This window comes from Venturia canescens, chromosome 3 (genome assembly GCF_019457755.1).
Source record: "Venturia canescens isolate UGA chromosome 3, ASM1945775v1, whole genome shotgun sequence".
NCBI lineage: Eukaryota > Metazoa > Arthropoda > Insecta > Hymenoptera > Ichneumonidae > Venturia > Venturia canescens.
This window is the reverse complement of record NC_057423.1, coordinates 11,136,043-11,153,272: the sequence shown is the minus strand read 5'-3', so window position 1 is coordinate 11,153,272 and position 17,230 is coordinate 11,136,043. Positions and strand designations below refer to the sequence as shown.

At 40.9% G+C, this 17,230-nt stretch overlaps 1 protein-coding gene and 2 long non-coding RNA genes across 4 annotated transcripts in view; 1 reads left to right on the top strand and 2 right to left on the bottom strand.

The window, feature by feature from the left end:
* Positions 1 to 17,230, top strand: part of LOC122407744 (uncharacterized) — a 130,393-nt gene that overhangs the window by 70,809 nt on the left and 42,354 nt on the right. The window lies entirely within an intron of this gene.
* On the bottom strand, positions 2,417 to 3,529 carry LOC122407746 (uncharacterized). Its single transcript, XR_006260269.1, has 2 exons — positions 3,123 to 3,529; positions 2,417 to 2,934 (listed from the first exon to the last, which is right to left on the bottom strand). It is a non-coding gene; the product is annotated as an uncharacterized lncRNA (long non-coding RNA).
* The window catches only part of LOC122407745 (uncharacterized), a 30,653-nt gene continuing 24,032 nt past the window's right edge, over positions 10,610 to 17,230 (bottom strand). Inside the window, exons 1-3 of one of the 2 annotated variants that reach the window (XR_006260268.1) lie at positions 11,994 to 12,137; positions 11,252 to 11,745; positions 10,610 to 10,885 (exon numbers count right to left, since the gene is read on the bottom strand). This is a non-coding gene — a long non-coding RNA (uncharacterized lncRNA). Of the gene's footprint in view, positions 10,886 to 11,251; positions 11,746 to 11,993; positions 12,138 to 17,230 lie in introns of those variants that run through there. The other variant, XR_006260267.1, reaches the window with a different exon arrangement.

Below are 17,230 nucleotides of genomic sequence, written 5' to 3'. Positions count from 1 at the left end.
TGCATATATGTGGCTCGACGCGTGTGTGGATGTGTAAGCAACGAGAGGATCGATTACGATGTATGCTGCGTGAAGCACTCTGCGTGCACGCGAATCCCGTTATGTACAAAACGCACCAAGTCAATTTGGTGAATATCGATTGGCTGGCTACTCGATTAATCTACCGACGGAAAGCAATTCAAATAGGTCCGCGAATCAACTGAGCTGGTCAATGGGCGGACAAATAAAGCTTGCAATTTTGGCTGGATATTACAGGAGATGCCAGGAAAACGAATAGGAGGGAGTGACTAGTGACTAGATTCCTCTTTGTGCCTTAGCTAGTAAATAATTATTATTACGAGACGATCTGTTCGAGTAAAGATAAAGTTTTGAAAAGTTGCTGGAATTATTATTTCCCTTTTTCTTAGTCCCACTGTCTGCGCCCAGTTTTTTCGATGCTTAGTATGTTTCCTATCGTTTATTAACGCTCAAGAATGAAAGCTCTTAGTAAGACAGTTGAACAGTTCCAAATGACCAAGAGAATGCGACGTTCTGGCTAACAAGAATGTCCCATACGATTCCCATTAGCTTGTGTCTACGTGTACATCGTAGTAGTATTCTCTCACGTCTCAAGAGCACTCCATTGTGATTACGACAACGGGACGTATACCTATAGACACAGCTTTCGAAGCCTGGACGAGAAATGGATGAATTAGGACCCACGTGACATGGTAATTCCCGACGGAGCTCCGCAGCAGCAGTAGCAGCAAAGACCTTACCTTATTGGCTTGTCCTGTCTTGAGTATTTAATTCCACCTCGCTCCAACGGCCATGTATCTCCCATCAGTTGACTTCCGATATTACCAGAGCTCAACAAAGTTCGTGAAACAGCTGTGCAAGTCTGCATACACTCTGGTTGCCTATACGAATCATCGTGGACTGAGTAACAAGAGTGCGTATTCTCTTGAGGAATGCAAAATGGATTCCTTTTTTCCACAGTCAAAAAACCACTTTTTCTACAAGTATTCTGAACTGCACTGGATAAAAATTGTTGATTCAATAGCAATTGAGGTTATTGGAAGAGTTTTCTTCATATTCAACTGCAATGTTTTTGGAGATAATGAATCTGCAGTTTGACCTAAAACTATTTTATTCGTTTAATCATCTGTAACCTTGTGACGATCGTGTACTTCATTGGCACATTTCGTTGCTACAATTAATTTTTTCCGTGTATATACTCAGGTTTCTGAAACGTTGACTCCCAAACTGTCATACAATTCACTGGAAAGTTCATGCATTTTCCATGAAAATATAGTGGATTACATTTTTTTCTATGCCGAAAGATTTAGTTTAAACCGCACAAAGACGTGTCTGAATCCACTATAATTTCGCCCAATTGAATATAAAATTGTTCGACGAACCTGACACGAATGAATATCACCGACTTGCTTGGATTTCCTAATTCTTACCTCAGTGTGACCAGCAGATTCTGAACAGGGGATCGTTTCTTCCGCGTCACTGCTGCATCCGATTTGCTCACATTCACGTACAAATTAACTTGCACTCGATAATTGGATATTCGATATTTCAGCAGCAAACTATCACACAGAGAAAGTGAACGATGCTTTTATCTTCAGAATGCCACGATCCATCGATGTTGTGAGTTTGGGCCGGAGATACCTCGTATAAAGACACGACACCGGTATGAAAAACATGTCGACGAACAAGACATTCTTGCATACTAACTAACGATATATCCCAACATACTTGGAGAATTCGTGGCAGTACATAGTTTACATACTATAATGCGTAGACGTACATGCCATATGAGATACGGAGAGAATCATGCGGTACATGAGCCACCGGGACAGGGAGCTAGGAAGAGCTGAATGTAATGCTCGCGAATGCAATACGGAATTTCAAACGGATTCGTGCTCTCTGACTCATCTGAACTCGTCGCCGCATGAGCACGTTGAGGGTTAATAGCAATACCTTCTTGATCACTCGCAGGCATCTGTCACGTTTTTGACAAGATCGCACTGAGCGATGGCGTCAGAAGATACGCACGTGGGTCTGCATCCTTCCGTCGCGGTGTGCGATTTAATATTGTGAGTCAACTTCAGGAGCGTCAGATGCGACAATTTTGCTGGAAAACCTGACGACTAGGATTCGTGGAGATCTGTGCTCGATAGAACGACTCTGATGTAAATTTCCATCACATTCCATACCGATGGAATCCTTCTTCGTAATGTAGCATCGTACATTCATCGAATTTCAATAATTTGCTCAAGAAACAGTCGATTAAAATTTCGAATCATTTTTACAGTGGAGGCTAAATGTAAACATTTTTAAACAATCAAAGATTTTTTGTCCTCGATTTTTGTGTGCTGAACATGCTAGCCAATGAATCGATACTCTAACATTTCTTTCTGGAATCAAAAAAATGCACAACGTAAAACCCTTCGTTATTCAGTGGCGAGTAAATATTGTGCAAGAAAGGCAGCTTGACGATAAGAGGTAATCTCCCAAAAGGAGAGGAGAGACTTGAATGAGATTGAATGTACATTATATACGAGGCTAATCCACACAGTAAATGGAAAATCGATGGTACGTGGTCACATAAATAAAAAAGAACAAAGATAATACAAGAGAAATGATGCTGGTGGGTGAAAATGACGAGCCTTGTAACCCTTTAGGCTATATAAAGGCTCTCCATTTCCGGGTCAAGATTCGGGGTTTTTGTGCTCCTCCATACGCCTCAAAGGTCGATAACGTTAGTGTTGTAAGAGAGAACGTTGAGTCTTTAGATCGTTTGAACATATTGTACAAGAAGCTTTTCTGCTCCATCTCTCCTGCCTCTGTTCCCCTCGCTATCTTACTTTGCATGCACCGCATCCAACCTTTCTTCAATGTGTGAGCCATTCACCTTTCCTTTTCCCTCTTGTAATCTATTCCCTACAAGTCCATGCATTACAAAAGCTTTTACAAGCTGGAGCCAAGCTTTTCTGTACACATAAGACACCAAGAATTCTGAAGCTACGTCTCCCAAGCACTTGCGGTTTACGTTGTGCTCCTTACGTCCTTCTGATTATAACGCTTTGCAACTAACTCTAACTCTCTGTACACAAGCATACAAAACTCACCTCCCATCTATATACGTGAGCTTAGCTTCTAGATGCACTCCAATGTCGGTGCTGCGAACGTGCCCACTCCCCAGGGTCCATATCTCGACATAACTCATGCTACTCCTTCGAGAATAAATCGAAAATGCAGGTACACACAAATATTCGTATATCTATACTCCATTCTTGTTTCTCTGCTGCAGCATAGCTCAGGCTTTTCCCCGTAGCACGTATTGCGCTATTCCACAAAACACGTATACACTGTATTCTACTTTTCGAAAATATATATCGCAGCGAGCAACTCCGAGTTTGTAACATATTACGTTTTGTGACGCTCACACGCGAATGGACGTGGGCACATTCACATATCGTAAAATATTAAGTCCGTAATCGCGATGGAACGGTGCGCACGTAATATATCATCGAAAAAGTTTTCCCGACGAATAAAATTCGGGATTCACCCTGCTGCTCTATCGCGGGCACAGTCATTAACAACGAGTTCATGACGTATCTCTCTCTTGCGTCCACGTGCATATCCGAAATCACGATACGACCGTGTGATTTATCATGAAGCGAAAAATATTTTCAAACGTTTTTATTCGACCTCACGGACAAAAATTGGAATGCCGTAAAAATAATTTGCCGATAACCTTCTTTTCGGCACGTCACTTTTTCACCATATTTCTCTCGGCCCGGATCCTTGGTAAGGAATTGCCAGGATATTTACAACGATCTCTCGATCGGCCACGATCGCTCTTCATATTTTTCTTACAAGCCGACAGACCCCGACACTTATTTTGCATGGAATAACACTTTTCGCTGGGGGCCAAACTTCCCTGCGGTTATGACCTTCCATTGATGTACTCCATGGATTTTCGAACTTACAGCCCAAGAAGAACGGGAATCAGATCTTGGTTTTATATTCTGGTTACTTCAACTGCTTCTCGCTGAAATGAAACTGAGAGATAAGCCGCGTCATCGGAAATATTTATGTTCTATGGTAATCCAGAACTTTCGTAAAACAAACTCATATTTTTTGAACGTATTATTTTCGTCTCTAGGAATGTCGATATGGTCTTAAATTGGAGAATACAAATTTTTTATTGCCTGAACAAAATTGTTGTTTAAAAGATATTATAAAATAAAGAATCTTGTTGTTTGATCAATGGTTCATTCATTGAATTGAGTATTATTATTATCGATTAGTATTGACAGTAAGAATGGTCGCACTGTCTTTGAATAGTTCAGATGCATAGATGAAAGAAAAAAAGGAACAATCGAAGACACTTGTTTACTCGAAGACAGTTTTTCTCCGACGAACGGTGAAAAATAAGGTCGTAAAGTTTATGTCATGGAAATAATCAATCAGTTTATCTAATATCGATATTTTGGGTTATAATTACGTTTCCGCCCTTAAAATTGTACTCGAGTTGCCAAAGAACAAGAAGATTTCTTAACGTCGCGAAATTTACATCTGTGTGATCAAAAGAACGGGTGATAGAGACGAATTAATGGAGTACATTTTTTCCTTCACTTGAATTACAGTTAATCAAGATTTCGTCAGGCAATCTACTGAAACTTAACGTTTCTTTATAATTTACACTTTTATTGGAATAATTGTGTTGTATTTGTGTGCGATAATCTCTACGTTCTACTCGATTGCTCACTCGTGTTTCTTCTCTAATTCAACGAAGTTCATCCTCAAGAACTATCATATCGATTACCTCAATTTTATAGTTATACACATCTCATCAATCAATCGTCAAATTCTCAAACCGGAGCTAGACACGGTAGATCGTCGTCTCACACGCGAGTCTCGTGAAAATTGTCTCCTCGTGTGAGATTAGTCTTGCTCCGAATGAATTATCATAATATTTATCTCCTAATCACTGAATCTTGATAAAATTCCTATTTTGCCTTTCAGAAATCATACATATTTTCTTGGACCGAGAGGGGTTCGTTTTAACACTTTGTCACACGGAAAATAATTTTTTTCCCGTTTTCGGTGAGCCAAATATTGTATTTTTATTAAAATTCAATGTGTCATATATTGATGAATTATAAAATGCGACGGTCGCGGTGGAATGAACGAATATGCAAAAATAACGAAAATTGGGAGAGTGTGAAACCGTGCACGTTTTCCCCCATGGTTTGATATGAAATTTGCGTGGCACTAAATATTCCATCTGCTACGCGTTATTCTGCGTCAACGTGAAAATAATTTTATTGTATCAGAATGTGGGAAAAGCATGGCGGTTGAAATTCGCACGAATGTATATACGTGTACATTGCATAACAGAGAATTATGCTGGATATTATTGCGGTGAATTCCCCTCGAATGTTTTCCTGTTGGCGTACGCCAAAGCTCGCGGACGACCGAATTCTTTCTCCCGTTCTTTTCTTTTTCGTTTTCTTTACTCCTGTTCCTCCCGTGTTCGCCACTCTCGCCTTGATGCCGAGATCCGATCGCTCAAGTCACGTAGCAAATAAGACAGAAAAGAGACGCACGTGTGAGGCGCACCGAAACTATTTCCTACGTGTACGAGACCACGAAAAGCGTTATAAATGATGGGGAACTTCTTTCTCCATCAAATAACTCCCCAACCAAACTTGACGAGGCTTAATGGCGCATGAAACCGGAAGTTGTTTGTTGACCGAGCCATTTATCGATGAGGCAATGAATCGGGTTATCGGTGGAGAATTTTTTTCGGATCAGTGCTGAATTCGATAAATTTTATCCTGGAAAGTGTCAGAGTGAAAAAAAAACCCAAAATATAAATTATTCTCGTTCTTCGTTCACTTTATTCAAGCGAAAGGCGTTATCGCATGATTGTATTCTGGATGAAAAACGTTCGAGTCCTTTTAAGAAATCGAAAATATGAGATTTGATAATACTCATATTTACAAGAGGAAAAATTCACAAGATATTTTCACTTCGACTTCGCCAAACCTGAAAAGAAACTTCACTCGTAAATTTAATATTCGCGAAGGAAAATAATTCTTGTAACGCACTTCGAAATGCACAGCTGAAAAAAGACTTTCATCATTCTTCTATTTTGTCTCCTCGATGGAAGATGGCCAAAGTTTCTATTCGTCATTAGCGCTGTACGAGGTTCAAAACCAAAAAAATGACGAATGAGTGAACAAAAATATAATGCGCGAAAAAGCACCTAGCCGAGGATCCTGAGCGCGTTTCCGACTTGAAACCGAGGAAAAGACAGTGACAACGATGAAGACGGCGACGAGAGAGCCGTCATGGGCTACGTAAGTATATTATATATAAATATAAGGATCGAAGGAGTTGCTTCTCATGTTTTTCATGATCCTGTCTGCGAACAGGTTCGAAAAGAAACGTACGTCGCCCACAGCAGCTTTTATTGTAACTATATCCGCGAGGCGCCTGCTTTCACGAGATACCATAAAAATTTACCTCGACTCCTGGTTATATATTTATATCTCGTCTATCCATGTTAACACCACAATCAAGAGACTCTTGTCGCACCATTAAAAAGAAAACGTATCCAAAGATTTCTTTTCTCATTCAACGTTTATTCGTAATTTTTCTTTTACAATTTGAATATTTATTCGCAGTTATACGTTCAGAAATCATTAGTCCGCAGTTGTACCAGTAGAAAAAATTCTTATTCTGTGATTGAGACACACATTTCTCCGGTGATATGATTCGAATGTTATTTTAGTTATTTATGGAATATCAACGGTATTTGAGTACAAGAAATTTTGCGAGGAATTTATAAATGCTTATTACCTGCTCTGTTAATTATATTCAAGTATTTTTAAATAAACATGATTATCTCGTTTCTGGTAAACGCACATTATTTTCTTTCGCAAGATTTCTCCGCTTATTAGTTTGAACGAGCGAACGTCGTGTTTACAAAATTGTTCACAACGAAAAAATAAAATTTTCGAAGGCTCCGTAAGTCCGGCTTGGAACGTTTTTGCTTCAATTGACAATACATCATGTGAGTTTACGGTGCGATTAAACCACTCATACTTCACTTCCGGACGAGAAATGCATTTACAGTCTTCATGCGTGTGATTTCGTTGGGATTTTCTCAACTTAAAATCGAACAAATTTTTGGTAAATTTCTTGAAACAGTGTAAGAATTCATTTGGAAAGAAACTTTTAATCTTTAACTTCAAATCTGTTAGCCAGAATCAATTGAATTTGACATGCATTTGAAAAAATCCAATCAAGTTTCAAGTCAATAATGATTTTTCGATTATGAAGACATTTTTTTTCTAGTGTTCTGGCAGTAACCCAAAACTCTGGAGCCTCGAATCCTCCTGAAAAGAATATCGTACCTTATCCGGGCTTTTTCACGCCTGATTTCTCATCAGGAAAAAAACGATGAAACTCTTTTCGTACATCCAATTTAATGTCGCGTAGATTTCATATATCCATCGAAAAATGTGTTTTTTTCCCTTGTTATAAAATCGATAAATGTATCAACCACTCGAAGCACTTTCGTCGTTTTTTTAAGAAAACTTTCATCAAAAGATACAAGTTTCAACCGAATTTTCAATTCACCAGAGCAAAATTCACCACTTTGAGCATCGAAAACACTGAATATTTAATGATTCCATTTTGCCAGCTGCATCCGTTTGGAAGGAGTGAAAGGTTTTGAGCCCTATGAAAGTATCACCGCGAGATTCGAGGCTGAAAACTTTTGAAAGTACTCGAAATATTTCGTTACTACGAAGCGACGCAAACTTAGCTCGAAGAGCCTGCTTTTCTCGAGAACCATCGTAACGAAACTAAAAACTAAAAACAAAACTAAAAAAGCTAAATTAGTCTCGACGACAATGGCTAAGAAAATAATCTTGACAGAGTAAGTTGCATTGTAGACAGAAAAATAAAATTTGAAAAATGTAAAGTAAGACGCAGCTGAGGAGAACTTTGGTTGAACACTACTTTTATGGGTGCAACGAGGTCGTCTGTATGACAAAGATCCGAAGGCGTGTAACATCGAGTTCGCAAAACTCCTGCAAAATATCAGCGAGTGGAATGAAGGAAAACGAAAGAAAGATAAAAAAGTGTGTATTCCCGAAGGATAGTAGTTGGGATAGCTTTTGGTGATGGCTTGCTGGTTTGGCATAACCCGAGAAAGCAATCGAGAAAAGAAGCTGGGCTTTGAGAAAACGAAGAAAAGAAGGTAGAGTAAAAAAGCGAAGAAACGATCAAATAAACGGGCGAGTACCACCCAGAACTATGCAGACACAGAACGAGGGAGAGAGAGAGGGGGGGGGGAAGTGCGAGAGAAATACGAGGGAGATCCCGTGCCCTTTAGTCCCGAAATCGTTGCTCCGGTAAAAAAAGCACGAAGGAGTAAAAAAGCATGGAACATGAGAAAAAGAAAGATCTCATCGTTCTGTGGTTGTACGTGAGCAATAGAAACGGGAAGAAAGAGAGCGGGCAGCACGGGGGGTTGGAGTAAACGAGAAAAAAATATGGGGGGAGTGAAAGATGTAGAAACGAGAATAAAATAGAGTTTCGTGAGAGTATGAAATGAGTGATGAATGCAAAGAGTATAGAGGTCTGAAAATCGACAGGAAAAGTACATAAAAAGTGAGAAAAACATGGAAAACCGAGGCAAGCTAAAGCTGTTAAGGGAGTAGAGCGAGGAGAGGCGGATGGGAAGCAAAGCGGTAAGAGAACGGGCGGCAAAAGGTGTCAAATAAAAAATAGATAAGAATTCGTGCGGTTGAATAAAAGAGCACGTTTGTTCAACGGTAATCATAATCACATAACCGAAGGTTCAAAATGTTTGTCGCGCGAGGTTTCCCGGCACCGCGGAATTCCATAAAATACGGTATTCCAATGGATTTTATTCTTTCCTAGACTCGCGTTCGAATCCGTCGAGTTAGAACTGCGTTAGATATCACTTTGGAGCACTCTATGTTCTATGGTCGAGGCTAGAAGACCGCGTCGCTCGTACTCTCGGTAGTGGGGGGTACAGCGCGCCTTCTTAAAGCTTCGTGGTTTTTTTCAAAAGCGAGAATGTTTGCCCCCACTATGCGAGCCCGATGGTCGATGCACTTTCGTTCCACCTCTTCGTCTACCCCCTACCCCCGTAATTTCGCGTCAGTCCGGGCAGCTCGGCATTGCCGTCAACCCCACCCGGCAAGCGACAAGGCTCTGCGTGCTCGCGAGATAAATCCTTCTCTCTCGCTCCTGCAAATGTAACTAGCGCTATTCGCTTTTCTCGCTCTCTATCCGGTTGCCGATGCAACTTTTTCTTCTTCTCGCTTCTTCGCGCTCCGGCTCAATCTTTCGTCCTTCCTTTTTCCCTCCCCTTCCTCCCGGCCTGGCATTCGCTGTCTCTCAAAAGGCGAACGTTACGACGATTGGCCATTAAAGAGTACGAGAAAAATGACAGTGATTGGACGAAGATTCTTGCACGCGCTCGCCCATCATCCGAGCCTCCGTACCATCGGACTCTTTTCATCATGCACGGCCAACCACTGTCCCCGCATCATTCCCTAGCTCCGTAACATCCTTCCCCCTCCTCCCTCCTCCTATTCTGGCCTCTCGTTTTCGCTCCCTCTTCCCCTTTCCCCCTTTTTGCGCACAGCTCGCGCGACCCGATGCAATTTCACATCGCGCGTTCGTCCACTATACTAGCTTATATATTTCAACACGCATGTACGTATCGTCGAGTTTATCGTGTGTGTGTGTCTTTATGTACGTGTGTAGATCTCGCGCGAGGGAAAAAGAACACGAGAGTGAGACACACCGAGCAGCTCGCGAGCAAAAAGGCTTTCTCGTTGCATGCCTTTGCACTCGTCTGCTTACCGATCTCTCTCTCTCTCTCTCTCTCTCTCTCTTTTTTCTTTCTCTCTTTTGTACATATAGATATATGTAAATACGCGTGTATATAGTGCATGCACACGTTCTATGTGCCAGCAAAACAGACACGCTATATGCGCCCAACCAAAAGTGCTGCATGCTTCGTAAATTGTACCCGCGAGCTTGGACAAACCACCATAAAACGTGTATAGAGGTACAGCTCCTCTCCGACTGGCGACCCGCCGCCCGAGCTGCTGCGTCTCGCCTCGAACCAACGGCACACGAGGCCTCTCTTTCATTTCAAACATTTTCAAGCTAAAATTTCATCCGCACTTATATTTCTTTATTCCACTTTGCGCCTACGGCCGACCCCATTATTCATCACGAACAATACGATAATGACGCTCGATGCATACCAAATGTAATTCATTTGGAATACACATTATCGCAAATTCAAATGTTCCACGGACGAATAACTTTTATTCTAGAATCCTCGATACACTCGATTATTTCTAGCATCAAAATGCATGCAAGTTCAAGGCTAACGGCAGCCATTTCGCCATTTCATTGTATTTTAACATACTCGCAATTCAATCAATGTCGAAATATAATTAAGCAGGGAACTGCCAGTTCAAACTTCATTCGACGAAGCTTCGCAATGCATTTACATCCAATTCGGCAGATCGATTATAAATAAACGTTGAAACAGAAAGCTTTTTCATTTTATTATAAATTGAGGGGGACTATCGGTGTGACAGGCTGAAAAATGAGGTAGTTTTTGGGAATTTTCTTTGAAACAACGGCTCGATCAAATTATTTGAAATATTGTGTATTAGTTGGTGAAGTAATGCAGTATAAAAGGAAATGTTTTATTTTTTATTTTCAGTAGATTTTATAAAGCAGAGGAGCGGTCGCAAAATGGCGTCTCAAAAAAAGACTCCCCGACGATTGACAGCATAAGTGCCACAGCAAGTACCTGAAATCGAAAATTCTAAAAGATTAATAAATTATAATAATATAGCTGTCGCAGCATCGTAGGAAATTTGAAAATTTCGATTAGAAAATAAATGGCGGCCATTTAAAATCGATTTTTACACAAAAATTTTGCAGTAAACTGTTAATTTAAAAAAGTAAACAATTTGAAAAAAAATTCTACGATGCGACGACAGCGATAAGTTTTTTGAAGAGAATCCTCTTCGAATGAAGTCGACTCGACGAAATTTGACATATTTATGCTGTCAACCAGCTCAAAAAACATGGTTTCGAGAAAAACGTGTTTTAAGTTTTGAGAGGATAAAACTAAATGATGTAAATTAAATATTAGTATAAAAGATGTTCTTACCAATTGGTCTGCTGTCTCTGGACCGAATCTTAGATATCTGTGCTGTGTACTGCAACAGCGCGTACCCGATTAAATGAGATCGTCGTACACGATCCATTTTTTCATTCCTCTTCATTGCTTCTCTTTGTATTTTATTATTTCTGTTTCATTTTTTGTTTTTATGTTTCTTCTTTGCGGATCAATAAGACACTTCTCTCGAGCAGAAATATAGCGCAGCATCGCGACTGCCAAGATCCGGGAGATAAGCACGCGAACGACTTCCAACTCTTTCGAATTATTTCCCTCAGGGGGTCTTCACAGTGAAGATAGCTCGTCCGTGTGTGTATATACGTATATCGAAGATGGGAAGAGGAGAAATATTTGCAAAAGTTCTCTTCGCCATGCCAATTGAGAGCTCCACTCTGTACCAAGACAAAATTTGAAAGTGGTACGATGCACCGGAGGGGAATGGAAAAACGATGAAACCTTTTTTTGTACACTGGTATTTACCGCATCTGTGGAAAGAAAGATACCTTGTGATATCGTATTGAAAAATGTGTAGGATTGCAAAATTCAACGAATTATTCTCGAGCCATTCCAAGTTTTCACGGTCATAGGGCAACATCGAAATGACGAAGACTCCGGACGACTTCACATTCTTGCAATAGTCAACGTTCCACAAAAAAAAATTTTCCGGCATTACTTTTGCAACAGCATAGAAAATTAACAACGATTCATCAGGATAAAAGTGAACGTTCCATACCATTTCCCTCAAATAATTTGACCTATAAATCAGAGAAGCTCGGCACATGTCACCGGACATTCAGGAATTAATAGAGTCGAATTGACAGTCACCAATCGGAATAATAGACGTAAACATTAGTGTTGAACATGGAAGACCATCAGAACCACGCACTGACCACGTTCCTATCGCTGTCCGTCACTAACAATGAAGTCTATCTCGTGTAAAGCATTGGTCGGTCATCCTCTCGTCTAATCTGCGTTAGGTTCCAGCCCGTACACAATTTTCCTGTCATATACCATATACATTCATGTACCAGCATACGTACACGGAGGATAACGCGTACATATCGAGCAGCCCCCGGTTCGTTAGGAGCTTTCGGAAAACTGGCTTATGCAAATTTGCTTTAAAAGCAAAATAAAGCGAGTCGAGAGCGAGCGAGCGAGGGAGAAGGGAGCGAGAATCTTGCGTTGAATATATACCTGCGCTGTACGTGTTTGCTTCTAATCAGAAACGTCATAATCATAATATGCGAAGCATGCGATAACTAATAATAGCGTAGTTGAAATATTTCAACGAGCTCTCCTGGTGAAATTTCAAGTAGTCGCGGCCACTAAGAGCAGCCAGATTGAGATGAAAAATTCTAAAATGGATGCTGCACAGTTTTATTTTCTTCATAACCACGATGCCCTGGCATTATTTCACATCGATTTTTACTAATAATTACGATAACGAATTGCGTTATTTTATATTCAAATCGGATCTATTTGTTCTACGTACTGCGGATGACAATAATTGGACTTGAACTGAATCGTTTTGCATTTCGTTTGATCACATTCTTGTCAATTTTATTCTGTTATTTCTAGCCATCGAATTCACTGCGTGCTGTGAAATTTTTTTTTAATATTCCAAGCCGAAACGCTTCAGGCAAAATATGAACGGTCATTAATGCGAAAGAGTCGATTCGTTTGTTTCATCGAGAGTTTTATTTTACGCTCCGAATGACAGAAAATTAAGCGCAAAGAGCGCAGCTCGCCTGTGGTTTTATTAGAAATTTACGAAAATTCATGATCTACATCCTTTTCGACAGGCTGCTTTGTCTGGTGAGAAGGGACGTTTGAAAAGCAAGAGAAAGAGAAGGAGCGATAAATGAGACCGAGCGAATATATTCTAAATGCTTTGCCCTCGTGGCTTGCTCTCTCAACGAAACGCTCGAAAGCTAAGCCTCACTTTCGCATTGCTAGACTCAATTCATGCCAAGGCTGACTGGGTGCGTTGCCCTCTATTGCCCCTATGCTCTGGGCATATATAGACGGTGCTGCTGGCGTCACTGGCGAGAGTGCATCAGGCCTGCTGCTGCAGCCTGCACACACCGCCTTCGTCGTTGCAACCGCCAACGCCGCGCGATGCCCCCTCGCCCTCTCTCTCGCTGGTCCGCCAAACTCTGGTCGTACAACATTGAATCTCGGTGAAAAAAAAAAAGAAAAAAAAAAAACGATTCGCTCGAATAATGCGTTCACCGGGAAAAAACTCTCGCCAAATATTTATTCTGCCACTCGTTCATTTCTAAATATTAACACTTTTTTGATATTTTATCCCAAGCAAACTTCCATGCCTCGGCTCGTGAGACTCAAACCTTAACGAGACGCCGTTGCACATTTCACCATTCACGAGCCTTAATACCGCTAAATGGCATAAGAAGCTTAAAAGCTCGATCCTCGAACAGAGTTCATCGTTACAGAGTCTACTCGTCCCGGATGCGTGCCCGTTGCTTTCAATAACATGGGGAACTAAAATATGAACGAGATCGATGGAAACGTGCGGCTTTAAAGCTCGAAAGCTTCGACTTCACAGTAGAAATACGAGGAAAATAATAAGTTGGATAATAACGAACTGTGCTATTGATGAATAGAAATTTAAATGAGCAGAAAATTCATGATATACGAAGTTCGCCAAACCCGTGAAAATTCGGTTTTTACAAACGTGATAAAATTTTATTCTCACTGCCCATCATTGTATTTGGCAATGACCATCATTGCCCCAATTTATTCGTACTAATAGTAGCACCACTTTTTTCGCCCCACCCGAAAAACTCTTCGGAGAGCCAGCGGTGGCACAACGTGTAAACCCGAAGAGCCACGTTGCACCCGGCCACGGTGCACAAGCGAGCTGTACCTCGGAGACCAGAGAGCCGAGCTGGCTGCTGCTGCTGCAATTGCCTTAGACCTTAACCGCTCTTGCACACTCCGCGTGTGCCCAATTCCACTTTATCCGTTTCGCGAGTGCCTCTTTCTCTCTTTTTTCTTAGCATTTATGTATATTCCTCTCTCTCTCTCTCTCTCTCTTTTCTTTCTGAACCGTTTCGGACGTTTGGGACTGGGAGTTTTTGCGCACAGTCTCGCCTTTTGCTCGAAGAAACATACGTTATAGAGCCCCTGCAATTTCACCAAGTATACCCGCACCGTTCCCAGGAAAATGTGCCAATCTTTTTAGGCCAGATATCTTGGCACCGTTTAAAGATTAAATAATTCAAAGGAATATTACAAAATTTGTGTTTTTTTAAGTATAATTATGAAATATTGGGATCTGTGCGTTGTACAAGGTCGAAAATTTCATTTTATTCTCGTCATGAGAAATCTCACGCGTGCGTCGACGATTTGTCCGAACGCAGTTGTTTCAAGTTGTATTTTAAAGTCGTTGATCAAGAATCGATGAGGCTCAAATCACTATTTTTCACGACCAGCAAATTTAGCTACGAGCTCACATTCTAAGAGTCAAACTCACGGAGTAATAATCGAGACAGAGGATTTTACTCTCGTTTCGTTAAGCTGCCAATAACTGGCAGCTTCCCCCCTCGTATTTAACACGTTTACGAGGATAAAACTTTCACTGATCTCTTGCATCTTCATTAAATAAGTGTCCTCGTGTATTTCCATTAAACAGGCTATTGAATTTTTCTTGATAAATTCCAACGGACTTGTTTGGCAGGCATACGCAAATGTATCCGGTCAGCGAGTGGGGGAAGCAGCTGACTTTCGAAAGCTCTTGATTCGGCGTAGGAAACTTTGATAGCCGCACTAGAGGCGTTACCAAAGCGAATATGTTGTTGTTGTTGTCGGTTTTCTTTATATTTTCGAGTGTCGCCGTACAAACGTGTGTTTTGTATTAAAATTCATTGCGGTAGATTGGAGCGACTGGTGAATCGCTTATATCTGCAATTGTGATTGTCGAATGCGTTCCGAATTCCTCGTGGGTCACTGACAAATCATTATAGTTGACGGATGCATCCGACCTTCCTAATGTATATAATAATAGTGAGAGTTTTTATTTCGGCGTACAAATGACACACGCGATGCGGGATTTCACGTCCAACCGAAAAAAGAATGCGCGATGATTCTTCGGTGCAACCCGAGTGAGCTCAGCCTATTCTATTCCGCTGACCCCGATCAATTAATAATATTATTGTTCCGTTTGAATGCGCGAGAGTTCGAAAACCGAAGAACATTTTGCCTGGCGGCGACGTAGCGAAAGTTTTCGACAATGGAATTTCAAATTGCCATTTGGCCTTGTGTGTGCGGACGATGAGTTTGCACCGCGAACACCAGAACACACACTTGCGCTCTACTAGAATAAAGGCAACCTCGTTTTCTTTCGTTTCAAAGATATCCGGAACTGCAGCGACGTTTAATCCGCGTATCAGATAGAACTACGCGGGCACTTAAATTTGAAAGAAAGTTGAAAATTCAAGTCGCCTGCGACGACAAATTTCGGCCAACAATTCATCGCTCTGTCTTTGAATATTTCATTGAAATTATTGAACTCAATAATCGAACAAAATTGTTCGAATTTCCCGCTGTGACAACGCCTTTTTCGTTATATTCCGAAGTCAAACATTCATTTCAAAATTTTAGGCTCGAATATTATGCTTTCCTGATCAACTGACTTCCTGATCAAAACATCGAAAAGCATTTATACCCTGAATTCAAAATAATAAGACAATAAAATATTATTTCAGCCCAAATGCCAGGAATCTTTCTGCAACAAGAAAATGGCTTTTTTCAGGTCTTTTGAGATACGAATTTACATTTATTTGTGGATGAATAAATGCTGCGGCCAATGAGAGTATATGAACGTATTATTATATCCGGGCAACGAGAATCTTCCTAAAGGCACTTATTCTTCTTTCAAATTCCCCCGCCGCCCCTCTCGCGCGTAAGTCACTCCTTCGGTCTTGAACGTACCGTTCTTTTATCTCGTTTCATTTTATTTTCACATCTCTCGTCTCTGTTCGACACAGGCACAGGCACATAGTTATACAGGCTGAGACGTAAAGTCTCGCCTGTCTCGTCGGAAGAGCGGCGTTTACAAGACCGAAAACGACAGACCCGCATTTTTCATTAGGCCCGTTAGGCCATCAGTATCTCTCGGGCCTAGAGGATACGATGCGCGAGGCTTTTCTCTCTCTTCATATACTCGCATGATGCTGCGCTGATCCTGCTCTTGGGAGCGGCCACGCATCACTCGAGAAACAACTCCCGCCACGGCCTCGTGCTAAATTCACGTTGCGCTTTCGCTACTCGAACACTTCACGATTTGACACCGTTCCCTGTCAAATCCGTTTTTTTCCTTCGACATTCTGCCTTTTTCGACTCTCGTCTCATAATCTTTCGATTGAAGGAACATTGATGCGGAATTTTACAAGAATCGTCTGAGAGGAATCAATTGTAATTCATGCTTTCCCAAACCACTTGAGGGGTCTAGGTTAATTAGAATTTTCAAAAATTCCATTTTTTTCATTGTATTTTTCCAAGGTATCATATCAAAATTTTATACAGATCTGAGCAGTCCAAGTGTACTTTTGAGCAACGTTCGCGTTTTTCTCAAAATCACGTTTTTGGACAGCTCGTTGATCAAATCTCCGAAACTATTCAACCGAATCTTACCAAAATTTTACCGCGTGTTCTTTAGGACCATAACTATAACGCAAATCACGCGAATTGTGAAATTTTGAGTGGAACTATTTTTTTTCAGAAAATGATGAAAAAAAAACGTGCTTTTCCGCAGTTTTTAGAAAATGTCTGCCATTTCGTAATATTTAAAAAAAAATGAAAAATCGCATGCGCATTTATTTGAATCTGAAACCATTTTTATTTTTTTCCTCCGATCATCCGTTCCAGAGATTTTATCAACGGTGCACTCCCATCTTTTTTTTTAACCAGTCTTCTCCTCCATTTTTCTGTACGAAAACTGGCTAAAAT